A 26,883-nucleotide genomic window follows, 5' to 3' on the forward strand; every position below is an offset into this window, starting at 1 on the left:
GCAGGAACAAAGAATACTGTTTCCGCCCAGTTTCGAACGGGGGACTTTTCGCGTGTAAAGCCAACGTGATAACCACTACACTACGGAAACTGCTGAAGATGACTTTTACGCACGTGCCCAGGCTCAATGCACCATTCACACTTGACTGCAAACATTTCAGATGCCAGACGACATGATTTCCGAATGGATTCAGTCACAGCTGCTGTGTCATTGAGTGACAGTAAATGTCTAGTACACTTAAAGCCTCCCCTGTATAGCTCTAAGAATTCCCTTTAAAGGCCGGAACAGCGCCACTTTTTTTTCATTAGCCCAAAAATGCTACTAGCGCAGTCCTCGTTAGTATAGTGGATAGTATCTCCGCTTGTCACGCGGAAGACCACGGTTCGATTCCCTGACGGGGAGTTTTCTACCAGTTGCTAGAACGACAACAGCCATTTAACACAGAGACGATACATATCAAGCATGTTCCTGCTGTCAGAGACCGCTTCACATTAACGATATGATTGCCTACCTCGGCATGCATGAAAGGTTGCGCATCAGAATGGAAAATTCTGCCTCTTTTCATCCAGTTTGCTGGGAAGGCTAGTCAGAACACTTTGATTGTGTGGAGGAAAAGCTAACCCTGGGGCAGTTGTACTTACCTAGTTTCTGACAATTCCACTACATAGAGTGTTATTGTGTGGAGTAAGCAGGAACAAAGAATACTGTTTCCGCCCAGTTTCGAACGGGGGACTTTTCGCGTGTAAAGCCAACGTGATAACCACTACACTACGGAAACTGCTGAAGATGACTTTTACGCACGTGCCCAGGCTCAATGCACCATTCACACTTGACTGCAAACATTTCAGATGCCAGACGACATGATTTCCGAATGGATTCAGTCACAGCTGCTGTGTCATTGAGTGACAGTAAATGTCTAGTACACTTAAAGCCTCCCCTGTATAGCTCTAAGAATTCCCTTTAAAGGCCGGAACAGCGCCACTTTTTTTTCATTAGCCCAAAAATGCTACTAGCGCAGTCCTCGTTAGTATAGTGGATAGTATCTCCGCTTGTCACGGGGAAGACCAGGGTTCGATTCCCTGACGGGGAGTTTTCTACCAGTTGCTAGAACGACAACAGCCATTTAACACAGAGACGATACATATCAAGCATGTTCCTGCTGTCAGAGACCGCTTCACATTAACGATATGATTGCCTACCTCGGCATGCATGAAAGGTTGCGCATCAGAATGGAAAATTCTGCCTCTTTTCATCCAGTTTGCTGGGAAGGCTAGTCAGAACCCTTTGATTGTGTGGAGGAAAAGCTAACCCTGGGGCAGTTGTACTTACCTAGTTTCTGACAATTCCACTACATAGAGTGTTATTGTGTGGAGTAAGCAGGAACAAAGAATACTGTTTCCGCCCAGTTTCGAACGGGGGACTTTTCGCGTGTAAAGCCAACGTGATAACCACTACACTACGGAAACTGCTGAAGATGACTTTTACGCACGTGCCCAGGCTCAATGCACCATTCACACTTGACTGCAAACATTTCAGATGCCAGACGACATGATTTCCGAATGGATTCAGTCACAGCTGCTGTGTCATTGAGTGACAGTAAATGTCTAGTACACTTAAAGCCTCCCCTGTATAGCTCTAAGAATTCCCTTTAAAGGCCGGAACAGCGCCACTTTTTTTTCATTAGCCCAAAAATGCTACTAGCGCAGTCCTCGTTAGTATAGTGGATAGTATCTCCGCTTGTCACGCGGAAGACCACGGTTCGATTCCCTGACGGGGAGTTTTCTACCAGTTGCTAGAACGACAACAGCCATTTAACACAGAGACGATACATATCAAGCATGTTCCTGCTGTCAGAGACCGCTTCACATTAACGATATGATTGCCTACCTCGGCATGCATGAAAGGTTGCGCATCAGAATGGAAAATTCTGCCTCTTTTCATCCAGTTTGCTGGGAAGGCTAGTCAGAACACTTTGATTGTGTGGAGGAAAAGCTAACCCTGGGGCAGTTGTACTTACCTAGTTTCTGACAATTCCACTACATAGAGTGTTATTGTGTGGAGTAAGCAGGAACAAAGAATACTGTTTCCGCCCAGTTTCGAACGGGGGACTTTTCTCGTGTAAAGCCAACGTGATAACCACTACACTACGGAAACTGCTGAAGATGACTTTTACGCACGTGCCCAGGCTCAATGCACCATTCACACTTGACTGCAAACATTTCAGATGCCAGACGACATGATTTCCGAATGGATTCAGTCACAGCTGCTGTGTCATTGAGTGACAGTAAATGTCTAGTACACTTAAAGCCTCCCCTGTATAGCTCTAAGAATTCCCTTTAAAGGCCGGAACAGCGCCACTTTTTTTTCATTAGCCCAAAAATGCTACTAGCGCAGTCCTCGTTAGTATAGTGGATAGTATCTCCGCTTGTCACGGGGAAGACCAGGGTTCGATTCCCTGACGGGGAGTTTTCTACCAGTTGCTAGAACGACAACAGCCATTTAACACAGAGACGATACATATCAAGCATGTTCCTGCTGTCAGAGACCGCTTCACATTAACGATATGATTGCCTACCTCGGCATGCATGAAAGGTTGCGCATCAGAATGGAAAATTCTGCCTCTTTTCATCCAGTTTGCTGGGAAGGCTAGTCAGAACCCTTTGATTGTGTGGAGGAAAAGCTAACCCTGGGGCAGTTGTACTTACCTAGTTTCTGACAATTCCACTACATAGAGTGTTATTGTGTGGAGTAAGCAGGAACAAAGAATACTGTTTCCGCCCAGTTTCGAACGGGGGACTTTTCGCGTGTAAAGCCAACGTGATAACCACTACACTACGGAAACTGCTGAAGATGACTTTTACGCACGTGCCCAGGCTCAATGCACCATTCACACTTGACTGCAAACATTTCAGATGCCAGACGACATGATTTCCGAATGGATTCAGTCACAGCTGCTGTGTCATTGAGTGACAGTAAATGTCTAGTACACTTAAAGCCTCCCCTGTATAGCTCTAAGAATTCCCTTTAAAGGCCGGAACAGCGCCACTTTTTTTTCATTAGCCCAAAAATGCTACTAGCGCAGTCCTCGTTAGTATAGTGGATAGTATCTCCGCTTGTCACGGGGAAGACCAGGGTTCGATTCCCTGACGGGGAGTTTTCTACCAGTTGCTAGAACGACAACAGCCATTTAACACAGAGACGATACATATCAAGCATGTTCCTGCTGTCAGAGACCGCTTCACATTAACGATATGATTGCCTACCTCGGCATGCATGAAAGGTTGCGCATCAGAATGGAAAATTCTGCCTCTTTTCATCCAGTTTGCTGGGAAGGCTAGTCAGAACACTTTGATTGTGTGGAGGAAAAGCTAACCCTGGGGCAGTTGTACTTACCTAGTTTCTGACAATTCCACTACATAGAGTGTTATTGTGTGGAGTAAGCAGGAACAAAGAATACTGTTTCCTCCCAGTTTCGAACGGGGGACTTTTCGCGTGTAAAGCCAACGTGATAACCACTACACTACGGAAACTGCTGAAGATGACTTTTACGCACGTGCCCAGGCTCAATGCACCATTCACACTTGACTGCAAACATTTCAGATGCCAGACGACATGATTTCCGATTGGATTCAGTCACAGCTGCTGTGTCATTGAGTGACAGTAAATGTCTAGTACACTTAAAGCCTCCCCTGTATAGCTCTAAGAATTCCCTTTAAAGGCCGGAACAGCGCCACTTTTTTTTCATTAGCCCAAAAATGCTACTAGCGCAGTCCTCGTTAGTATAGTGGATAGTATCTCCGCTTGTCACGCGGAAGACCAGGGTTCGATTCCCTGACGGGGAGTTTTCTACCAGTTGCTAGAACGACAACAGCCATTTAACACAGAGACGATACATATCAAGCATGTTCCTGCTGTCAGAGACCGCTTCACATTAACGATATGATTGCCTACCTCGGCATGCATGAAAGGTTGCGCATCAGAATGGAAAATTCTGCCTCTTTTCATCCAGTTTGCTGGGAAGGCTAGTCAGAACACTTTGATTGTGTGGAGGAAAAGCTAACCCTGGGGCAGTTGTACTTACCTAGTTTCTGACAATTCCACTACATAGAGTGTTATTGTGTGGAGTAAGCAGGAACAAAGAATACTGTTTCCGCCCAGTTTCGAACGGGGGACTTTTCGCGTGTAAAGCCAACGTGATAACCACTACACTACGGAAACTGCTGAAGATGACTTTTACGCACGTGCCCAGGCTCAATGCACCATTCACACTTGACTGCAAACATTTCAGATGCCAGACGACATGATTTCCGAATGGATTCAGTCACAGCTGCTGTGTCATTGAGTGACAGTAAATGTCTAGTACACTTAAAGCCTCCCCTGTATAGCTCTAAGAATTCCCTTTAAAGGCCGGAACAGCGCCACTTTTTTTTCATTAGCCCAAAAATGCTACTAGCGCAGTCCTCGTTAGTATAGTGGATAGTATCTCCGCTTGTCACGGGGAAGACCAGGGTTCGATTCCCTGACGGGGAGTTTTCTACCAGTTGCTAGAACGACAACAGCCATTTAACACAGAGACGATACATATCAAGCATGTTCCTGCTGTCAGAGACCGCTTCACATTAACGATATGATTGCCTACCTCGGCATGCATGAAAGGTTGCGCATCAGAATGGAAAATTCTGCCTCTTTTCATCCAGTTTGCTGGGAAGGCTAGTCAGAACCCTTTGATTGTGTGGAGGAAAAGCTAACCCTGGGGCAGTTGTACTTACCTAGTTTCTGACAATTCCACTACATAGAGTGTTATTGTGTGGAGTAAGCAGGAACAAAGAATACTGTTTCCGCCCAGTTTCGAACGGGGGACTTTTCGCGTGTAAAGCCAACGTGATAACCACTACACTACGGAAACTGCTGAAGATGACTTTTACGCACGTGCCCAGGCTCAATGCACCATTCACACTTGACTGCAAACATTTCAGATGCCAGACGACATGATTTCCGAATGGATTCAGTCACAGCTGCTGTGTCATTGAGTGACAGTAAATGTCTAGTACACTTAAAGCCTCCCCTGTATAGCTCTAAGAATTCCCTTTAAAGGCCGGAACAGCGCCACTTTTTTTTCATTAGCCCAAAAATGCTGCTAGCGCAGTCCTCGTTAGTATAGTGGATAGTATCTCCGCTTGTCACGGGGAAGACCAGGGTTCGATTCCCTGAAGGGGAGTTTTCTACCAGTTGCTAGAACGACAACAGCCATTTAACACAGAGGCGATACATATCAAGCATGTTCCTGCTGTCAGAGACCGCTTCACATTAACGATATGATTGCCTACCTCGGCATGCATGAAAGGTTGCGCATCAGAATGGAAAATTCTGCCTCTTTTCATCCAGTTTGCTGGGAAGGCTAGTCAGAACACTTTGATTGTGTGGAGGAAAAGCTAACCCTGGGGCAGTTGTACTTACCTAGTTTCTGACAATTCCACTACATAGAGTGTTATTGTGTGGAGTAAGCAGGAACAAAGAATACTGTTTCCGCCCAGTTTCGAACGGGGGACTTTTCGCGTGTAAAGCCAACGTGATAACCACTACACTACGGAAACTGCTGAAGATGACTTTTACGCACGTGCCCAGGCTCAATGCACCATTCACACTTGACTGCAAACATTTCAGATGCCAGACGACATGATTTCCGAATGGATTCAGTCACAGCTGCTGTGTCATTGAGTGACAGTAAATGTCTAGTACACTTAAAGCCTCCCCTGTATAGCTCTAAGAATTCCCTTTAAAGGCCGGAACAGCGCCACTTTTTTTTCATTAGCCCAAAAATGCTACTAGCGCAGTCCTCGTTAGTATAGTGGATAGTATCTCCGCTTGTCACGGGGAAGACCAGGGTTCGATTCCCTGACGGGGAGTTTTCTACCAGTTGCTAGAACGACAACAGCCATTTAACACAGAGACGATACATATCAAGCATGTTCCTGCTGTCAGAGACCGCTTCACATTAACGATATGATTGCCTACCTCGGCATGCATGAAAGGTTGCGCATCAGAATGGAAAATTCTGCCTCTTTTCATCCAGTTTGCTGGGAAGGCTAGTCAGAACACTTTGATTGTGTGGAGGAAAAGCTAACCCTGGGGCAGTTGTACTTACCTAGTTTCTGACAATTCCACTACATAGAGTGTTATTGTGTGGAGTAAGCAGGAACAAAGAATACTGTTTCCGCCCAGTTTCGAACGGGGGACTTTTCGCGTGTAAAGCCAACGTGATAACCACTACACTACGGAAACTGCTGAAGATGACTTTTACGCACGTGCCCAGGCTCAATGCACCATTCACACTTGACTGCAAACATTTCAGATGCCAGACGACATGATTTCCGATTGGATTCAGTCACAGCTGCTGTGTCATTGAGTGACAGTAAATGTCTAGTACACTTAAAGCCTCCCCTGTATAGCTCTAAGAATTCCCTTTAAAGGCCGGAACAGCGCCACTTTTGTTTCATAAGCCCAAAAATGCTACTAGCGCAGTCCTCGTTAGTATAGTGGATAGTATCTCTGCTTGTCACGGGGAAGACCAGGTTTCGATTCCCTGACGGGGAGTTTTCTACCAGTTGCTAGAACGACAACAGCCATTTAACACAGAGACGATACATATCAAGCATGTTCCTGCTGTCAGAGACCGCTTCACATTAACGATATGATTGCCTACCTCGGCATGCATGAAAGGTTGCGCATCAGAATGGAAAATTCTGCCTCTTTTCATCCAGTTTGCTGGGAAGGCTAGTCAGAACACTTTGATTGTGTGGAGGAAAAGCTAACCCTGGGGCAGTTGTACTTACCTAGTTTCTGACAATTCCACTACATAGAGTGTTATTGTGTGGAGTAAGCAGGAACAAAGAATACTGTTTCCGCCCAGTTTCGAACGGGGGACTTTTCGCGTGTAAAGCCAACGTGATAACCACTACACTACGGAAACTGCTGAAGATGACTTTTACGCACGTGCCCAGGCTCAATGCACCATTCACACTTGACTGCAAACATTTCAGATGCCAGACGACATGATTTCCGAATGGATTCAGTCACAGCTGCTGTGTCATTGAGTGACAGTAAATGTCTAGTACACTTAAAGCCTCCCCTGTATAGCTCTAAGAATTCCCTTTAAAGGCCGGAACAGCGCCACTTTTTTTTCATTAGCCCAAAAATGCTACTAGCGCAGTCCTCGTTAGTATAGTGGATAGTATCTCCGCTTGTCACGGGGAAGACCAGGGTTCGATTCCCTGACGGGGAGTTTTCTACCAGTTGCTAGAACGACAACAGCCATTTAACACAGAGACGATACATATCAAGCATGTTCCTGCTGTCAGAGACCGCTTCACATTAACGATATGATTGCCTACCTCGGCATGCATGAAAGGTTGCGCATCAGAATGGAAAATTCTGCCTCTTTTCATCCAGTTTGCTGGGAAGGCTAGTCAGAACCCTTTGATTGTGTGGAGGAAAAGCTAACCCTGGGGCAGTTGTACTTACCTAGTTTCTGACAATTCCACTACATAGAGTGTTATTGTGTGGAGTAAGCAGGAACAAAGAATACTGTTTCCGCCCAGTTTCGAACGGGGGACTTTTCGCGTGTAAAGCCAACGTGATAACCACTACACTACGGAAACTGCTGAAGATGACTTTTACGCACGTGCCCAGGCTCAATGCACCATTCACACTTGACTGCAAACATTTCAGATGCCAGACGACATGATTTCCGAATGGATTCAGTCACAGCTGCTGTGTCATTGAGTGACAGTAAATGTCTAGTACACTTAAAGCCTCCCCTGTATAGCTCTAAGAATTCCCTTTAAAGGCCGGAACAGCGCCACTTTTTTTTCATTAGCCCAAAAATGCTACTAGCGCAGTCCTCGTTAGTATAGTGGATAGTATCTCCGCTTGTCACGGGGAAGACCAGGGTTCGATTCCCTGACGGGGAGTTTTCTACCAGTTGCTAGAACGACAACAGCCATTTAACACAGAGGCGATACATATCAAGCATGTTCCTGCTGTCAGAGACCGCTTCACATTAACGATATGATTGCCTACCTCGGCATGCATGAAAGGTTGCGCATCAGAATGGAAAATTCTGCCTCTTTTCATCCAGTTTGCTGGGAAGGCTAGTCAGAACACTTTGATTGTGTGGAGGAAAAGCTAACCCTGGGGCAGTTGTACTTACCTAGTTTCTGACAATTCCACTACATAGAGTGTTATTGTGTGGAGTAAGCAGGAACAAAGAATACTGTTTCCGCCCAGTTTCGAACGGGGGACTTTTCGCGTGTGAAGCCAACGTGATAACCACTACACTACGGAAACTGCTGAAGATGACTTTTACGCACGTGCCCAGGCTCAATGCACCATTCACACTTGACTGCAAACATTTCAGATGCCAGACGACATGATTTCCGAATGGATTCAGTCACAGCTGCTGTGTCATTGAGTGACAGTAAATGTCTAGTACACTTAAAGCCTCCCCTGTATAGCTCTAAGAATTCCCTTTAAAGGCCGGAACAGCGCCACTTTTTTTTCATTAGCCCAAAAATGCTACTAGCGCAGTCCTCGTTAGTATAGTGGATAGTATCTCCGCTTGTCACGGGGAAGACCAGGGTTCGATTCCCTGACGGGGAGTTTTCTACCAGTTGCTAGAACGACAACAGCCATTTAACACAGAGACGATACATATCAAGCATGTTCCTGCTGTCAGAGACCGCTTCACATTAACGATATGATTGCCTACCTCGGCATGCATGAAAGGTTGCGCATCAGAATGGAAAATTCTGCCTCTTTTCATCCAGTTTGCTGGGAAGGCTAGTCAGAACACTTTGATTGTGTGGAGGAAAAGCTAACCCTGGGGCAGTTGTACTTACCTAGTTTCTGACAATTCCACTACATAGAGTGTTATTGTGTGGAGTAAGCAGGAACAAAGAATACTGTTTCCGCCCAGTTTCGAACGGGGGACTTTTCGCGTGTAAAGCCAACGTGATAACCACTACACTACGGAAACTGCTGAAGATGACTTTTACGCACGTGCCCAGGCTCAATGCACCATTCACACTTGACTGCAAACATTTCAGATGCCAGACGACATGATTTCCGATTGGATTCAGTCACAGCTGCTGTGTCATTGAGTGACAGTAAATGTCTAGTACACTTAAAGCCTCCCCTGTATAGCTCTAAGAATTCCCTTTAAAGGCCGGAACAGCGCCACTTTTTTTTCATTAGCCCAAAAATGCTACTAGCGCAGTCCTCGTTAGTATAGTGGATAGTATCTCCGCTTGTCACGGGGAAGACCAGGGTTCGATTCCCTGACGGGGAGTTTTCTACCAGTTGCTAGAACGACAACAGCCATTTAACACAGAGACGATACATATCAAGCATGTTCCTGCTGTCAGAGACCGCTTCACATTAACGATATGATTGCCTACCTCGGCATCCATGAAAGGTTGAGCATCAGAATGGAAAATTCTGCCTCTTTTCATCCAGTTTGCTGGGAAGGCTAGTCAGAACACTTTGATTGTGTGGAGGAAAAGCTAACCCTGGGGCAGTTGTACTTACCCAGTTTCTGACAATTCCACTACATAGAGTGTTATTGTGTGGAGTAAGCAGGAACAAAGAATACTGTTTCCACCCAGTTTCGAACGGGGGACTTTTCGCGTGTAAAGCCAACGTGATAACCACTACACTACGGAAACTGCTGAAGATGACTTTTACGCACGTGCCCAGGCTCAATGCACCATTCACACTTGACTGCAAACATTTCAGATGCCAGACGACATGATTTCCGATTGGATTCAGTCACAGCTGCTGTGTCATTGAGTGACAGTAAATGTCTAGTACACTTAAAGCCTCCCCTGTATAGCTCTAAGAATTCCCTTTAAAGGCCGGAACAGCGCCACTTTTTTTTCATTAGCCCAAAAATGCTACTAGCGCAGTCCTCGTTAGTATAGTGGATAGTATCACCGCTTGTCACGCGGAAGAGCAGGGTTCAATTCCCTGACGGGGAGTTTTCTACCAGTTGCTAGAACGACAACAGCCATTTAACACAGAGACGATACATATCAAGCATGTTCCTGCTGTCAGAGACCGCTTCACATTAACGATATGATTGCCTACCTCGGCATGCATGAAAGGTTGCGCATCAGAATGGAAAATTCTGCCTCTTTTCATCCAGTTTGCTGGGAAGGCTAGTCAGAACACTTTGATTGTGTGGAGGAAAAGCTAACCCTGGGGCAGTTGTACTTACCTAGTTTCTGACAATTCCACTACATAGAGTGTTATTGTGTGGAGTAAGCAGGAACAAAGAATACTGTTTCCGCCCAGTTTCGAACGGGGGACTTTTCGCGTGTAAAGCCAACGTGATAACCACTACACTACGGAAACTGCTGAAGATGACTTTTACGCACGTGCCCAGGCTCAATGCACCATTCACACTTGACTGCAAATATTTCAGATGCCAGACGACATGATTTCTGAATGGATTCAGTCACAGCTGCTGTGTCATTAAGTGACAGTAAATGTCTAGTACACTTAAAGCCTCCCCTGTATAGCTCTAAGAATTCCCTTTAAAGGCCGGAACAGCGCCACTTTTTTTTCATTAGCCCAAAAATGCTACTAGCGCAGTCCTTGTTAGTATAGTGGATAGTATCTCCGCTTGTCACGCGGAAGACCAGGGTTCGATTCCCTGACGGGGAGTTTTCTACCAGTTGCTAGAACGACAACAGCCATTTAACACAGAGACGATACATATCAAGCATGTTCCTGCTGTCAGAGACCGCTTCACATTAACGATATGATTGCCTACCTCGGCATGCATGAAAGGTTGCGCATCAGAATGGAAAATTCTGCCTCTTTTCATCCAGTTTGCTGGGATCGCTAGTCAGAACACTTTGATTGTGTGGAGGAAAAGCTAACACTGGGACAGTTGTACTTACCTAGTTTCTGACAATTCCACTACATAGAGTGTTATTGTGTGGAGTAAGCAGGAACAAAGAATACTGTTTCCGCCCAGTTTCGAACGGGGGACTTTTCGTGTGTAAAGCCAACGTGATAACCACTACACTACGGAAACTGCTGAAGATGACTTTTACGCACGTGCCCAGGCTCAATGCACCATTCACACTTGACTGCAAACATTTCAGATGCCAGACGACATGATTTCCGAATGGATTCAGTCACAGCTGCTGTGTCATTGAGTGACAGTAAATGTCTAGTACACTTAAAGCCTCCCCTGTATAGCTCTAAGAATTCCCTTTAAAGGCCGGAACAGCGCCACTTTTTTTTCATTAGCCCAAAAATGCTACTAGCGCAGTCCTCGTTAGTATAGTGGATAGTATCTCCGCTTGTCACGCGGAAGACCAGGGTTCAATTCCCTGACGGGGAGTTTTCTACCAGTTGCTAGAACGACAACAGCCATTTAACACAGAGACGATACATATCAAGCATGTTCCTGCTGTCAGAGACCGCTTCACATTAACGATATGATTGCCTACCTCGGCATGCATGAAAGGTTGCGCATCAGAATGGAAAATTCTGCCTCTTTTCATCCAGTTTGCTGGGAAGGCTAGTCAGAACACTTTGATTGTGTGGAGGAAAAGCTAACCCTGGGGCAGTTGTACTTACCTAGTTTCTGACAATTCCACTACATAGAGTGTTATTGTGTGGAGTAAGCAGGAACAAAGAATACTGTTTCCGCCCAGTTTCGAACGGGGGACTTTTCGCGTGTAAAGCCAACGTGATAACCACTACACTACGGAAACTGCTGAAGATGACTTTTACGCACGTGCCCAGGCTCAATGCACCATTCACACTTGACTGCAAACATTTCAGATGCCAGACGACATGATTTCCGAATGGATTCAGTCACAGCTGCTGTGTCATTGAGTGACAGTAAATGTCTAGTACACTTAAAGCCTCCCCTGTATAGCTCTAAGAATTCCCTTTAAAGGCCGGAACAGCGCCACTTTTTTTTCATTAGCCCAAAAATGCTACTAGCGCAGTCCTCGTTAGTATAGTGGATAGTATCTCCGCTTGTCACGGGGAAGACCAGGGTTCGATTCCCTGACGGGGAGTTTTCTACCAGTTGCTAGAACGACAACAGCCATTTAACACAGAGACGATACATATCAAGCATGTTCCTGCTGTCAGAGACCGCTTCACATTAACGATATGATTGCCTACCTCGGCATGCATGAAAGGTTGCGCATCAGAATGGAAAATTCTGCCTCTTTTCATCCAGTTTGCTGGGAAGGCTAGTCAGAACACTTTGATTGTGTGGAGGAAAAGCTAACCCTGGGGCAGTTGTACTTACCTAGTTTCTGACAATTCCACTACATAGAGTGTTATTGTGTGGAGTAAGCAGGAACAAAGAATACTGTTTCCGCCCAGTTTCGAACGGGGGACTTTTCGCGTGTAAAGCCAACGTGATAACCACTACACTACGGAAACTGCTGAAGATGACTTTTACGCACGTGCCCAGGCTCAATGCACCATTCACACTTGACTGCAAACATTTCAGATGCCAGACGACATGATTTCCGATTGGATTCAGTCACAGCTGCTGTGTCATTGAGTGACAGTAAATGTCTAGTACACTTAAAGCCTCCCCTGTATAGCTCTAAGAATTCCCTTTAAAGGCCGGAACAGCGCCACTTTTTTTTCATTAGCCCAAAAATGCTACTAGCGCAGTCCTCGTTAGTATAGTGGATAGTATCTCCGCTTGTCACGGGGAAGACCAGGGTTCGATTCCCTGACGGGGAGTTTTCTACCAGTTGCTAGAACGACAACAGCCATTTAACACAGAGACGATACATATCAAGCATGTTCCTGCTGTCAGAGACCGCTTCACATTAACGATATGATTGCCTACCTCGGCATGCATGAAAGGTTGCGCATCAGAATGGAAAATTCTGCCTCTTTTCATCCAGTTTGCTGGGATCGCTAGTCAGAACACTTTGATTGTGTGGAGGAAAAGCTAACACTGGGACAGTTGTACTTACCTAGTTTCTGACAATTCCACTACATAGAGTGTTATTGTGTGGAGTAAGCAGGAACAAAGAATACTGTTTCCGCCCAGTTTCGAACGGGGGACTTTTCGTGTGTAAAGCCAACGTGATAACCACTACACTACGGAAACTGCTGAAGATGACTTTTACGCACGTGCCCAGGCTCAATGCACCATTCACACTTGACTGCAAACATTTCAGATGCCAGACGACATGATTTCCGAATGGATTCAGTCACAGCTGCTGTGTCATTGAGTGACAGTAAATGTCTAGTACACTTAAAGCCTCCCCTGTATAGCTCTAAGAATTCCCTTTAAAGGCCGGAACAGCGCCACTTTTTTTTCATTAGCCCAAAAATGCTACTAGCGCAGTCCTCGTTAGTATAGTGGATAGTATCTCCGCTTGTCACGCGGAAGACCAGGGTTCAATTCCCTGACGGGGAGTTTTCTACCAGTTGCTAGAACGACAACAGCCATTTAACACAGAGACGATACATATCAAGCATGTTCCTGCTGTCAGAGACCGCTTCACATTAACGATATGATTGCCTACCTCGGCATGCATGAAAGGTTGCGCATCAGAATGGAAAATTCTGCCTCTTTTCATCCAGTTTGCTGGGAAGGCTAGTCAGAACACTTTGATTGTGTGGAGGAAAAGCTAACCCTGGGGCAGTTGTACTTACCTAGTTTCTGACAATTCCACTACATAGAGTGTTATTGTGTGGAGTAAGCAGGAACAAAGAATACTGTTTCCACCCAGTTTCGAACGGGGGACTTTTCGCGTGTAAAGCCAACGTGATAACCACTACACTACGGAAACTGCTGAAGATGACTTTTACGCACGTGCCCAGGCTCAATGCACCATTCACACTTGACTGCAAACATTTCAGATGCCAGACGACATGATTTCCGAATGGATTCAGTCACAGCTGCTGTGTCATTAAGTGACAGTAAATGTCTAGTACACTTAAAGCCTCCCCTGTATAGCTCTAAGAATTCCCTTTAAAGGCCGGAACAGCGCCACTTTTTTTTCATTAGCCCAAAAATGCTACTAGCGCAGTCCTCGTTAGTATAGTGGATAGTATCTCCGCTTGTCACGCGGAAGACCAGGGTTCAATTCCCTGACGGGGAGTTTTCTACCAGTTGCTAGAACGACAACAGCCATTTAACACAGAGACGATACATATCAAGCATGTTCCTGCTGTCAGAGACCGCTTCACATTAACGATATGATTGCCTACCTCGGCATGCATGAAAGGTTGCGCATCAGAATGGAAAATTCTGCCTCTTTTCATCCAGTTTGCTGGGAAGGCTAGTCAGAACACTTTGATTGTGTGGAGGAAAAGCTAACCCTGGGGCAGTTGTACTTACCTAGTTTCTGACAATTTCACTACATAGAGTGTTATTGTGTGGAGTAAGCAGGAACAAAGAATACTGTTTCCGCCCAGTTTCGAACGGGGGACTTTTCGCGTGTAAAGCCAACGTGATAACCACTACACTACGGAAACTGCTGAAGATGACTTTTACGCACGTGCCCAGGCTCAATGCACCATTCACACTTGACTGCAAACATTTCAGATGCCAGACGACATGATTTCCGAATGGATTCAGTCACAGCTGCTGTGTCATTAAGTGACAGTAAATGTCTAGTACACTTAAAGCCTCCCCTGTATAGCTCTAAGAATTCCCTTTAAAGGCCGGAACAGCGCCACTTTTTTTTCATTAGCCCAAAAATGCTACTAGCGCAGTCCTTGTTAGTATAGTGGATAGTATCTCCGCTTGTCACGCGGAAGACCAGGGTTCGATTCCCTGATGGGGAGTTTTCTACCAGTTGCTAGAACGACAACAGCCTTTTAACACAGAGACCATACATATCAAGCATGTTCCTGCTGTCAGAGACCGCTTCACATTAACGATATGATTGCCTACCTCGGCATGCATGAAAGGTTGCGCATCAGAATGGAAAATTCTGCCTCTTTTCATCCAGTTTGCTGGGAAGGCTAGTCAGAACACTTTGATTGTGTGGAGGAAAAGCTAACCCTGGGGCAGTTGTACTTACCTAGTTTCTGACAATTCCACTACATAGAGTGTTATTGTGTGGAGTAAGCAGGAACAAAGAATACTGTTTCCGCCCAGTTTCGAACGGGGGACTTTTCGTGTGTAAAGCCAACGTGATAACCACTACACTACGGAAACTGCTGAAGATGACTTTTACGCACGTGCCCAGGCTCAATGCACCATTCACACTTGACTGCAAACATTTCAGATGCCAGACGACATGATTTCCGAATGGATTCAGTCACAGCTGCTGTGTCATTGAGTGACAGTAAATGTCTAGTACACTTAAAGCCTCCCCTGTATAGCTCTAAGAATTCCCTTTAAAGGCCGGAACAGCGCCACTTTTTTTTCATTAGCCCAAAAATGCTACTAGCGCAGTCCTCGTTAGTATAGTGGATAGTATCTCCGCTTGTCACGCGGAAGACCAGGGTTCAATTCCCTGACGGGGAGTTTTCTACCAGTTGCTAGAACGACAACAGCCATTTAACACAGAGACGATACATATCAAGCATGTTCCTGCTGTCAGAGACCGCTTCACATTAACGATATGATTGCCTACCTCGGCATGCATGAAAGGTTGCGCATCAGAATGGAAAATTCTGCCTCTTTTCATCCAGTTTGCTGGGAAGGCTAGTCAGAACACTTTGATTGTGTGGAGGAAAAGCTAACCCTGGGGCAGTTGTACTTACCTAGTTTCTGACAATTCCACTACATAGAGTGTTATTGTGTGGAGTAAGCAGGAACAAAGAATACTGTTTCCACCCAGTTTCGAACGGGGGACTTTTCGCGTGTAAAGCCAACGTGATAACCACTACACTACGGAAACTGCTGAAGATGACTTTTACGCACGTGCCCAGGCTCAATGCACCATTCACACTTGACTGCAAACATTTCAGATGCCAGACGACATGATTTCCGAATGGATTCAGTCACAGCTGCTGTGTCATTGAGTGACAGTAAATGTCTAGTACACTTAAAGCCTCCCCTGTATAGCTCTAAGAATTCCCTTTAAAGGCCGGAACAGCGCCACTTTTTTTTCATTAGCCCAAAAATGCTACTAGCGCAGTCCTCGTTAGTATAGTGGATAGTATCTCCGCTTGTCACGGGGAAGACCAGGGTTCGATTCCCTGACGGGGAGTTTTCTACCAGTTGCTAGAACGACAACAGCCATTTAACACAGAGACGATACATATCAAGCATGTTCCTGCTGTCAGAGACCGCTTCACATTAACGATATGATTGCCTACCTCGGCATGCATGAAAGGTTGCGCATCAGAATGGAAAATTCTGCCTCTTTTCATCCAGTTTGCTGGGAAGGCTAGTCAGAACACTTTGATTGTGTGGAGGAAAAGCTAACCCTGGGGCAGTTGTACTTACCTAGTTTCTGACAATTCCACTACATAGAGTGTTATTGTGTGGAGTAAGCAGGAACAAAGAATACTGTTTCCGCCCAGTTTCGAACGGGGGACTTTTCGTGTGTAAAGCCAACGTGATAACCACTACACTACGGAAACTGCTGAAGATGACTTTTACGCACGTGCCCAGGCTCAATGCACCATTCACACTTGACTGCAAACATTTCAGATGCCAGACGACATGATTTCCGAATGGATTCAGTCACAGCTGCTGTGTCATTGAGTGACAGTAAATGTCTAGTACACTTAAAGCCTCCCCTGTATAGCTCTAAGAATTCCCTTTAAAGGCCGGAACAGCGCCACTTTTTTTTCATTAGCCCAAAAATGCTACTAGCGCAGTCCTCGTTAGTATAGTGGATAGTATCTCCGCTTGTCACGCGGAAGACCAGGGTTCAATTCCCTGACGGGGAGTTTTCTACCAGTTGCTAGAACGACAACAGCCATTTAACACAGAGACGATACATATCAAGCATGTTCCTGCTGTCAGAGACCGCTTCACATTAACGATATGATTGCCTACCTCGGCATGCATGAAAGGTTGCGCATCAGAATGGAAAATTCTGCCTCTTTTCATCCAGTTTGCTGGGAAGGCTAGTCAGAACACTTTGATTGTGTGGAGGAAAAGCTAACCCTGGGGCAGTTGTACTTACCTAGTTTCTGACAATTCCACTACATAGAGTGTTATTGTGTGGAGTAAGCAGGAACAAAGAATACTGTTTCCACCCAGTTTCGAACGGGGGACTTTTCGCGTGTAAAGCCAACGTGATAACCACTACACTACGGAAACTGCTGAAGATGACTTTTACGCACGTGCCCAGGCTCAATGCACCATTCACACTTGACTGCAAACATTTCAGATGCCAGACGACATGATTTCCGAATGGATTCAGTCACAGCTGCTGTGTCATTGAGTGACAGTAAATGTCTAGTACACTTAAAGCCTCCCCTGTATAGCTCTAAGAATTCCCTTTAAAGGCCGGAACAGCGCCACTTTTTTTTCATTAGCCCAAAAATGCTACTAGCGCAGTCCTCGTTAGTATAGTGGATAGTATCTCCGCTTGTCACGGGGAAGACCAGGGTTCGATTCCCTGACGGGGAGTTTTCTACCAGTTGCTAGAACGACAACAGCCATTTAACACAGAGACGATACATATCAAGCATGTTCCTGCTGTCAGAGACCGCTTCACATTAACGATATGATTGCCTACCTCGGCATGCATGAAAGGTTGCGCATCAGAATGGAAAATTCTGCCTCTTTTCATCCAGTTTGCTGGGAAGGCTAGTCAGAACACTTTGATTGTGTGGAGGAAAAGCTAACCCTGGGGCAGTTGTACTTACCTAGTTTCTGACAATTCCACTACATAGAGTGTTATTGTGTGGAGTAAGCAGGAACAAAGAATACTGTTTCCGCCCAGTTTCGAACGGGGGACTTTTCGCGTGTAAAGCCAACGTGATAACCACTACACTACGGAAACTGCTGAAGATGACTTTTACGCACGTGCCCAGGCTCAATGCACCATTCACACTTGACTGCAAACATTTCAGATGCCAGACGACATGATTTCCGAATGGATTCAGTCACAGCTGCTGTGTCATTGAGTGACAGTAAATGTCTAGTACACTTAAAGCCTCCCCTGTATAGCTCTAAGAATTCCCTTTAAAGGCCGGAACAGCGCCACTTTTTTTTCATTAGCCCAAAAATGCTACTAGCGCAGTCCTCGTTAGTATAGTGGATAGTATCTCCGCTTGTCACGGGGAAGACCAGGGTTCGATTCCCTGACGGGGAGTTTTCTACCAGTTGCTAGAACGACAACAGCCATTTAACACAGAGACGATACATATCAAGCATGTTCCTGCTGTCAGAGACCGCTTCACATTAACGATATGATTGCCTACCTCGGCATGCATGAAAGGTTGCGCATCAGAATGGAAAATTCTGCCTCTTTTCATCCAGTTTGCTGGGAAGGCTAGTCAGAACACTTTGATTGTGTGGAGGAAAAGCTAACCCTGGGGCAGTTGTACTTACCTAGTTTCTGACAATTCCACTACATAGAGTGTTATTGTGTGGAGTAAGCAGGAACAAAGAATACTGTTTCCACCCAGTTTCGAACGGGGGACTTTTCGCGTGTAAAGCCAACGTGATAACCACTACACTACGGAAACTGCTGAAGATGACTTTTACGCACGTGCCCAGGCTCAATGCACCATTCACACTTGACTGCAAACATTTCAGATGCCAGACGACATGATTTCCGAATGGATTCAGTCACAGCTGCTGTGTCATTAAGTGACAGTAAATGTCTAGTACACTTAAAGCCTCCCCTGTATAGCTCTAAGAATTCCCTTTAAAGGCCGGAACAGCGCCACTTTTTTTTCATTAGCCCAAAAATGCTACTAGCGCAGTCCTCGTTAGTATAGTGGATAGTATCTCCGCTTGTCACGCGGAAGACCAGGGTTCAATTCCCTGACGGGGAGTTTTCTACCAGTTGCTAGAACGACAACAGCCATTTAACACAGAGACGATACATATCAAGCATGTTCCTGCTGTCAGAGACCGCTTCACATTAACGATATGATTGCCTACCTCGGCATGCATGAAAGGTTGCGCATCAGAATGGAAAATTCTGCCTCTTTTCATCCAGTTTGCTGGGAAGGCTAGTCAGAACACTTTGATTGTGTGGAGGAAAAGCTAACCCTGGGGCAGTTGTACTTACCTAGTTTCTGACAATTCCACTACATAGAGTGTTATTGTGTGGAGTAAGCAGGAACAAAGAATACTGTTTCCACCCAGTTTCGAACGGGGGACTTTTCGCGTGTAAAGCCAACGTGATAACCACTACACTACGGAAACTGCTGAAGATGACTTTTACGCACGTGCCCAGGCTCAATGCACCATTCACACTTGACTGCAAACATTTCAGATGCCAGACGACATGATTTCCGAATGGATTCAGTCACAGCTGCTGTGTCATTGAGTGACAGTAAATGTCTAGTACACTTAAAGCCTCCCCTGTATAGCTCTAAGAATTCCCTTTAAAGGCCGGAACAGCGCCACTTTTTTTTCATTAGCCCAAAAATGCTACTAGCGCAGTCCTCGTTAGTATAGTGGATAGTATCTCCGCTTGTCACGGGGAAGACCAGGGTTCGATTCCCTGACGGGGAGTTTTCTACCAGTTGCTAGAACGACAACAGCCATTTAACACAGAGACGATACATATCAAGCATGTTCCTGCTGTCAGAGACCGCTTCACATTAACGATATGATTGCCTACCTCGGCATGCATGAAAGGTTGCGCATCAGAATGGAAAATTCTGCCTCTTTTCATCCAGTTTGCTGGGAAGGCTAGTCAGAACACTTTGATTGTGTGGAGGAAAAGCTAACCCTGGGGCAGTTGTACTTACCTAGTTTCTGACAATTCCACTACATAGAGTGTTATTGTGTGGAGTAAGCAGGAACAAAGAATACTGTTTCCGCCCAGTTTCGAACGGGGGACTTTTCGCGTGTAAAGCCAACGTGATAACCACTACACTACGGAAACTGCTGAAGATGACTTTTACGCACGTGCCCAGGCTCAATGCACCATTCACACTTGACTGCAAACATTTCAGATGCCAGACGACATGATTTCCGAATGGATTCAGTCACAGCTGCTGTGTCATTGAGTGACAGTAAATGTCTAGTACACTTAAAGCCTCCCCTGTATAGCTCTAAGAATTCCCTTTAAAGGCCGGAACAGCGCCACTTTTTTTTCATTAGCCCAAAAATGCTACTAGCGCAGTCCTCGTTAGTATAGTGGATAGTATCTCCGCTTGTCACGGGGAAGACCAGGGTTCGATTCCCTGACGGGGAGTTTTCTACCAGTTGCTAGAACGACAACAGCCATTTAACACAGAGACGATACATATCAAGCATGTTCCTGCTGTCAGAGACCGCTTCACATTAACGATATGATTGCCTACCTCGGCATGCATGAAAGGTTGCGCATCAGAATGGAAAATTCTGCCTCTTTTCATCCAGTTTGCTGGGAAGGCTAGTCAGAACACTTTGATTGTGTGGAGGAAAAGCTAACCCTGGGGCAGTTGTACTTACCTAGTTTCTGACAATTCCACTACATAGAGTGTTATTGTGTGGAGTAAGCAGGAACAAAGAATACTGTTTCCACCCAGTTTCGAACGGGGGACTTTTCGCGTGTAAAGCCAACGTGATAACCACTACACTACGGAAACTGCTGAAGATGACTTTTACGCACGTGCCCAGGCTCAATGCACCATTCACACTTGACTGCAAACATTTCAGATGCCAGACGACATGATTTCCGAATGGATTCAGTCACAGCTGCTGTGTCATTAAGTGACAGTAAATGTCTAGTACACTTAAAGCCTCCCCTGTATAGCTCTAAGAATTCCCTTTAAAGGCCGGAACAGCGCCACTTTTTTTTCATTAGCCCAAAAATGCTACTAGCGCAGTCCTCGTTAGTATAGTGGATAGTATCTCCGCTTGTCACGCGGAAGACCAGGGTTCAATTCCCTGACGGGGAGTTTTCTACCAGTTGCTAGAACGACAACAGCCATTTAACACAGAGACGATACATATCAAGCATGTTCCTGCTGTCAGAGACCGCTTCACATTAACGATATGATTGCCTACCTCGGCATGCATGAAAGGTTGCGCATCAGAATGGAAAATTCTGCCTCTTTTCATCCAGTTTGCTGGGAAGGCTAGTCAGAACACTTTGATTGTGTGGAGGAAAAGCTAACCCTGGGGCAGTTGTACTTACCTAGTTTCTGACAATTTCACTACATAGAGTGTTATTGTGTGGAGTAAGCAGGAACAAAGAATACTGTTTCCGCCCAGTTTCGAACGGGGGACTTTTCGCGTGTAAAGCCAACGTGATAACCACTACACTACGGAAACTGCTGAAGATGACTTTTACGCACGTGCCCAGGCTCAATGCACCATTCACACTTGACTGCAAACATTTCAGATGCCAGACGACATGATTTCCGAATGGATTCAGTCACAGCTGCTGTGTCATTAAGTGACAGTAAATGTCTAGTACACTTAAAGCCTCCCCTGTATAGCTCTAAGAATTCCCTTTAAAGGCCGGAACAGCGCCACTTTTTTTTCATTAGCCCAAAAATGCTACTAGCGCAGTCCTTGTTAGTATAGTGGATAGTATCTCCGCTTGTCACGCGGAAGACCAGGGTTCGATTCCCTGATGGGGAGTTTTCTACCAGTTGCTAGAACGACAACAGCCTTTTAACACAGAGACCATACATATCAAGCATGTTCCTGCTGTCAGAGACCGCTTCACATTAACGATATGATTGCCTACCTCGGCATGCATGAAAGGTTGCGCATCAGAATGGAAAATTCTGCCTCTTTTCATCCAGTTTGCTGGGATCGCTAGTCAGAACACTTTGATTGTGTGGAGGAAAAGCTAACACTGGGACAGTTGTACTTACCTAGTTTCTGACAATTCCACTACATAGAGTGTTATTGTGTGGAGTAAGCAGGAACAAAGAATACTGTTTCCGCCCAGTTTCGAACGGGGGACTTTTCGTGTGTAAAGCCAACGTGATAACCACTACACTACGGAAACTGCTGAAGATGACTTTTACGCACGTGCCCAGGCTCAATGCACCATTCACACTTGACTGCAAACATTTCAGATGCCAGACGACATGATTTCCGATTGGATTCAGTCACAGCTGCTGTGTCATTGAGTGACAGTAAATGTCTAGTACACTTAAAGCCTCCCCTGTATAGCTCTAAGAATTCCCTTTAAAGGCCGGAACAGCGCCACTTTTTTTTCATTAGCCCAAAAATGCTACTAGCGCAGTCCTCGTTAGTATAGTGGATAGTATCTCCGCTTGTCACGCGGAAGACTAGGGTTCAATTCCCTGACGGGGAGTTTTCTACCAGTTGCTAGAACGACAACAGCCATTTAACACAGAGACGATACATATCAAGCATGTTCCTGCTGTCAGAGACCGCTTCACATTAACGATATGATTGCCTACCTCGGCATGCATGAAAGGTTGCGCATCAGAATGGAAAATTCTGCCTCTTTTCATCCAGTTTGCTGGGAAGGCTAGTCAGAACACTTTGATTGTGTGGAGGAAAAGCTAACCCTGGGGCAGTTGTACTTACCTAGTTTCTGACAATTCCACTACATAGAGTGTTATTGTGTGGAGTAAGCAGGAACAAAGAATACTGTTTCCGCCCAGTTTCGAACAGGGGACTTTTCGCGTGTAAAGCCAACGTGATAACCACTACACTACGGAAACTGCTGAAGATGACTTTTACGCACGTGCCCAGGCTCAATGCACCATTCACACTTGACTGCAAACATTTCAGATGCCAGACGACATGATTTCCGAATGGATTCAGTCACAGCTGCTGTGTCATTGAGTGACAGTAAATGTCTAGTACACTTAAAGCCTCCCCTGTATAGCTCTAAGAATTCCCTTTAAAGGCCGGAACAGCGCCACTTTTTTTTCATTAGCCCAAAAATGCTACTAGCACAGTCCTCGTTAGTATAGTGGATAGTATCTCCGCTTGTCACGCGGAAGACCAGGGTTCGATTCCCTGACGGGGAGTTTTCTACCAGTTGCTAGAACGACAACAGCCATTTAACACAGAGACGATACATATCAAGCATGTTCCTGCTGTCAGAGGCCACTTCACATTAACGATATGATTGCCTACCTCGGCATGCATGAAAGGTTGCGCATAATAGCATGCAGGTGTGATGGGATGAGTATGTCCAGGTGTGTTCAGGTGCAGCACTGGGCCGCTCATCCCAGCCAGGGAATCAGAAAATAGCCTGCAGAAATGATACTTCAAGTTGTTCTAAAAAAATACTTACCTTTAACCAACCTGATTTCAGGCCTTATTAAAGGGTATTTTTTTGCAACCTCTGGAGACATTTGTTGGATTGGAGATTGGTGGCTAAGATCCTTAAAGTAAAAATCACTAGTCCTTGTTGCTCTCCCTTTAATTGGGGAAAATAACGTGCAGGTGTGATGATCGTATCCAGGTGTGCTTAACGAATTAGGAGCTTTCCTCTAAACTCCTCCCCCTGGGTTTTCTTATATATTGTTTGTCTTGTCAGTTTCCCTTATCATTCCTCTGAAGAAGCCACAGAGTGGCGAAACGTCAGGAGCTCATACTTTGCACTTAACCATCAGCCTTGCTGACTTTTAAACATATGGTTTTTTGAGCCATGTTTTTATAATTATTTGATCCTTTCCCATGAAAGTAGTTTGCACAAGAATTGCACTTTATTGCACTAAAAATAGCACTTTGACACCGTCTGGTCTTCTAGCCAACGGCCAAAGGCCTCGAGAAACCAGCTATCTTAGAGAGTGTGTGTGGGGTGGTTTTGCCAGTGTGACTTGTGTGTTGACACCTTAAAGGGGTTTTTGAGTGTGGTTTGACACCATAAAGCACATTGTGCTGTTTTTAATAAACTGGCCCTTTCTCGGATTCTTTTTGAGCCTACAAAATAATATATTAATGTGCTAGTGTCCCAGAAATGTGCTATTATACTTTAAATACTTAGGTCTTTTGTTAGAGGGACCTAGGGAAAAACTCCTTAAGATAGGGAGGATCAATCTGAAAAAAACCTTAATAACCATCATCCCTCTATCTCGGTTAAATATAATTTACAACAAGAGAAAATTGAATTCTTGGATACCGAGGTGTTCTTGGTTAGGAGGGAAAATGGAGAAGGGAGCCTGGGAACGAGGGTGTATTTTAAGCCGACCGACACCCACGCACTGTTACACAAGTCTAGTTACCACCCGAAGCACACCTACCGGGGAATTGTGAAATCAAAATTAATAAGGTTTCGTAGGTTTCGTACGGTAGCGGGGGATGTCGAGTCGGCGACAAGGACCCTATTCCGGGCTCTGAGACGCCAGGGGTACAGTAGGACCTTCCTCCGGGGGATTAAGGTGGACGTCCAGCGGGACTACCAACTAGGCCTGAAACCCAGGGGGGAGGACAACAACCACCATCTAGTCCCCTTTGTCTCCACCTTAAAAATATTAAATTCATGGTGAATCAACATACTCACCTGAGTGCACCTGTGTGGCATATGACCAAGCCAGGGTCAATGAATTTGATGTATTGTATCGAGTGCGTGGTTTGTAAAAAACTGTATATTGGGCAAACCAAGAACAGTTTAATTCTAAGACTGAAGCAACACTTGAACTTGATTGATAAGACTCATAAAGTTACTCACCTGTACGAACACTTCAGACAGCATGGGAGGGAAAATCTCCTCATCATGGGGTTGGAGTCAGGATCCTGGTGGTCAGATAGACAGAGACTGGCAAAAGAAAGACAGTGGATTAATAAACTCAACACAGTTTATCCATATGGTCTGAACCAAATTAATTAAAACCAGTCGTCTAAACAATAAACTTACCCCCTCGGATGAGGGTGGGGATATCTCTTTTAGGACACCTGTTAATTATAAAACAAAAGATATAATACAAACCCTTTCTTGAGAAATAAATGTGTTAAGGCTTGAAATTTGTGAGCCCGTGCACTCTGACTGCCTAAAGGCAGTCAGAGTCCCTCGTTTCCCTTGCACCTAACCTGCCAGTGCCACAATAAAACCTGCTTTCACTTTATTTTTAGAAACTCATTTGGGGGAGATGGAAACACAGTAAAGTGAATTTTTTGATCCACTTTGGGACCCCCGATTGTCCCATGATAAGGGACCTAAGGATTTATGGACAATAATACACCCTGGGGGACATGGAGAGGTGTATTTTATTTACTTGGGGTTTGTACCCTGTGTTTCCCTCTGTTATTTGTTATGGGGCCCCTAATCTGTGTTTTCTTACACCTAATAGGGTATTGGACCTCTGGGGCCCAATTAAGACAGGTGTTCCTCTGATTGCCAGGTTTTCATATCAGACAGCTGAGACGACTTGGTCGTCTGATTGTAGGGAGCTACAGCCTATCAGGAGCTCCCTTGTTGCTCCGCCTAGGGAGGGTACAAATACCTCCAACTTTCTTTTCATTCCTTATTCTCCTCTGAGGAAGGCACAACATGCCGAAACGTTAGGAGCTCCATTTGGACCTAGAAGGGGGCAGACACCTTTACCACCCAGGCCACCTCGGACAGATTGGCCACGTCGCCCAACTTTTAGGCCTCGTTCCACCTCTGGCCCTAATATTGGTTTCGGCTCTGGCCTTGGCCCTCCTCCCCTCCTCGGTTCCTGCCCCAGCTTAAACCCCAATCTATTACTTGACCCCAGTCTCAACCTTAGCCCTGACCTCAACCTACTACCCAGTTCTAACCCCAACCCATTGTCCAGTCCTAACCTCAACCCATTACCCAGCCCTAACCCCAACCGAATTTCCAACCCTAGTCAGGAGGGTGGTGGTAATCAGGACAGCTACCCAGAGGGGGTTTCTCCAAGAGCTCTCTCGGACCCTGTACCTATCCCCATTGTAGGGGATTCCATCCGGGTTGATCCAGAGTTGGGATTGGCAGGGAGCCCTCAGGTTTGCCTAGCGGAGATCCATCAAGCTACATTTACCAGTGGCCTAGATAGCAGCCTGGGGTTCCGACCCAATTTTGAACTCGAGATCACAGGGAGTTCGGATTTTAATGGGGCTGGGGGGGACGAGAGTGTCGACTTACCTGGTCCTGAAGAGGGCGAGGCTCCACGCACTAATGTGGCGGTGGTCATACGGGAGTCGCAACAACTGATGGAGGGGAGTCAGTCCACCTTGGAGGGAGAGACTCCCCCCAGACGGACGGGTCACCCTCTTGAGGGGCGAGTCCGGACTTCCCTAAAGACTACCTGCCACTGTAGCACGTATTACAAAGGGGTGGAGTGGAGCCATGAGATCAAACAATAAAAGCTACTGCCAATTAAATCCTTAATTATTGGATGTCACAGTTAAACTAAGAATAGGGGGACCTAGAGTGTCTAATCAGCCCCACTCTAACATTTTAAATCTTTCCACTTCTTTTTTCTTAACGGAGGATGAAGAAAGACTGCTAGAGAAGGGCCTCTATTTTATTCCAACTCCACTAGTGGTGGATAGACAGGAACTTCGAAGAGACCTACACAGGTATCACAGACAATTGAGGCTCCTAGACCATTTTAATTACAGTATGGATTTCTATCGAGAGCCATTCATCAACCCCTCTACTTGGGAACCTGAGTGGGCTTCGGCCACAGAACCTTTGAAAAAACTGATCAGGCGAGATGTCCGGGATCTTGACAGGATCCACTGTAATAGGGAGAGGGAAAATAATTTATCTACAGGGGAAAGAAGCACTTGACCAACTAAAATCAAACCAGGAAATAGTGATCAAACCTGCAGACAAGGGGTCAAAAATTGTT

General features: G+C 45.6%; 18 non-coding genes across 18 annotated transcripts; all 18 read right to left on the reverse strand.

Annotated features, from left to right (window-relative positions):
- Positions 1-17: 17 nt before the first annotated feature.
- Positions 18-90, reverse strand: trnav-uac (transfer RNA valine (anticodon UAC)). The gene has a single exon. It is a non-coding gene; the product is annotated as a tRNA-Val (tRNA).
- A 615-nt stretch (positions 91-705) lies between these two features.
- trnav-uac (transfer RNA valine (anticodon UAC)) lies at positions 706-778 on the reverse strand. The gene has a single exon. It is a non-coding gene; the product is annotated as a tRNA-Val (tRNA).
- Positions 779-1,393: 615 nt separating this feature from the next.
- On the reverse strand, positions 1,394-1,466 carry trnav-uac (transfer RNA valine (anticodon UAC)). The gene has a single exon. It is a non-coding gene; the product is annotated as a tRNA-Val (tRNA).
- A 1,303-nt stretch (positions 1,467-2,769) lies between these two features.
- On the reverse strand, positions 2,770-2,842 carry trnav-uac (transfer RNA valine (anticodon UAC)). The gene has a single exon. It is a non-coding gene; the product is annotated as a tRNA-Val (tRNA).
- Positions 2,843-4,145: 1,303 nt separating this feature from the next.
- Positions 4,146-4,218, reverse strand: trnav-uac (transfer RNA valine (anticodon UAC)). The gene has a single exon. It is a non-coding gene; the product is annotated as a tRNA-Val (tRNA).
- A 615-nt stretch (positions 4,219-4,833) lies between these two features.
- Positions 4,834-4,906, reverse strand: trnav-uac (transfer RNA valine (anticodon UAC)). Its single transcript has one exon. It is a non-coding gene; the product is annotated as a tRNA-Val (tRNA).
- A 615-nt stretch (positions 4,907-5,521) lies between these two features.
- Positions 5,522-5,594, reverse strand: trnav-uac (transfer RNA valine (anticodon UAC)). Its single transcript has one exon. It is a non-coding gene; the product is annotated as a tRNA-Val (tRNA).
- A 615-nt stretch (positions 5,595-6,209) lies between these two features.
- On the reverse strand, positions 6,210-6,282 carry trnav-uac (transfer RNA valine (anticodon UAC)). The gene has a single exon. It is a non-coding gene; the product is annotated as a tRNA-Val (tRNA).
- Positions 6,283-6,897: 615 nt separating this feature from the next.
- Positions 6,898-6,970, reverse strand: trnav-uac (transfer RNA valine (anticodon UAC)). Its single transcript has one exon. It is a non-coding gene; the product is annotated as a tRNA-Val (tRNA).
- Positions 6,971-7,585: 615 nt separating this feature from the next.
- On the reverse strand, positions 7,586-7,658 carry trnav-uac (transfer RNA valine (anticodon UAC)). Its single transcript has one exon. It is a non-coding gene; the product is annotated as a tRNA-Val (tRNA).
- A 1,303-nt stretch (positions 7,659-8,961) lies between these two features.
- On the reverse strand, positions 8,962-9,034 carry trnav-uac (transfer RNA valine (anticodon UAC)). Its single transcript has one exon. It is a non-coding gene; the product is annotated as a tRNA-Val (tRNA).
- A 1,303-nt stretch (positions 9,035-10,337) lies between these two features.
- trnav-uac (transfer RNA valine (anticodon UAC)) lies at positions 10,338-10,410 on the reverse strand. Its single transcript has one exon. It is a non-coding gene; the product is annotated as a tRNA-Val (tRNA).
- Positions 10,411-11,713: 1,303 nt separating this feature from the next.
- On the reverse strand, positions 11,714-11,786 carry trnav-uac (transfer RNA valine (anticodon UAC)). The gene has a single exon. It is a non-coding gene; the product is annotated as a tRNA-Val (tRNA).
- Positions 11,787-12,401: 615 nt separating this feature from the next.
- trnav-uac (transfer RNA valine (anticodon UAC)) lies at positions 12,402-12,474 on the reverse strand. Its single transcript has one exon. It is a non-coding gene; the product is annotated as a tRNA-Val (tRNA).
- Positions 12,475-14,465: 1,991 nt separating this feature from the next.
- Positions 14,466-14,538, reverse strand: trnav-uac (transfer RNA valine (anticodon UAC)). The gene has a single exon. It is a non-coding gene; the product is annotated as a tRNA-Val (tRNA).
- A 3,367-nt stretch (positions 14,539-17,905) lies between these two features.
- On the reverse strand, positions 17,906-17,978 carry trnav-uac (transfer RNA valine (anticodon UAC)). Its single transcript has one exon. It is a non-coding gene; the product is annotated as a tRNA-Val (tRNA).
- A 1,991-nt stretch (positions 17,979-19,969) lies between these two features.
- Positions 19,970-20,042, reverse strand: trnav-uac (transfer RNA valine (anticodon UAC)). Its single transcript has one exon. It is a non-coding gene; the product is annotated as a tRNA-Val (tRNA).
- Positions 20,043-21,345: 1,303 nt separating this feature from the next.
- Positions 21,346-21,418, reverse strand: trnav-uac (transfer RNA valine (anticodon UAC)). The gene has a single exon. It is a non-coding gene; the product is annotated as a tRNA-Val (tRNA).
- Between the last annotated feature and the right edge of the window lie 5,465 nt (positions 21,419-26,883).

The sequence above is a fragment of the Anarhichas minor genome, unplaced genomic scaffold (assembly GCF_050575085.1).
Source record: "Anarhichas minor isolate MPS153535 unplaced genomic scaffold, ASM5057508v1 ptg000036l, whole genome shotgun sequence".
In the NCBI taxonomy this organism is placed as follows: Eukaryota; Metazoa; Chordata; class Actinopteri; order Perciformes; family Anarhichadidae; genus Anarhichas; species Anarhichas minor.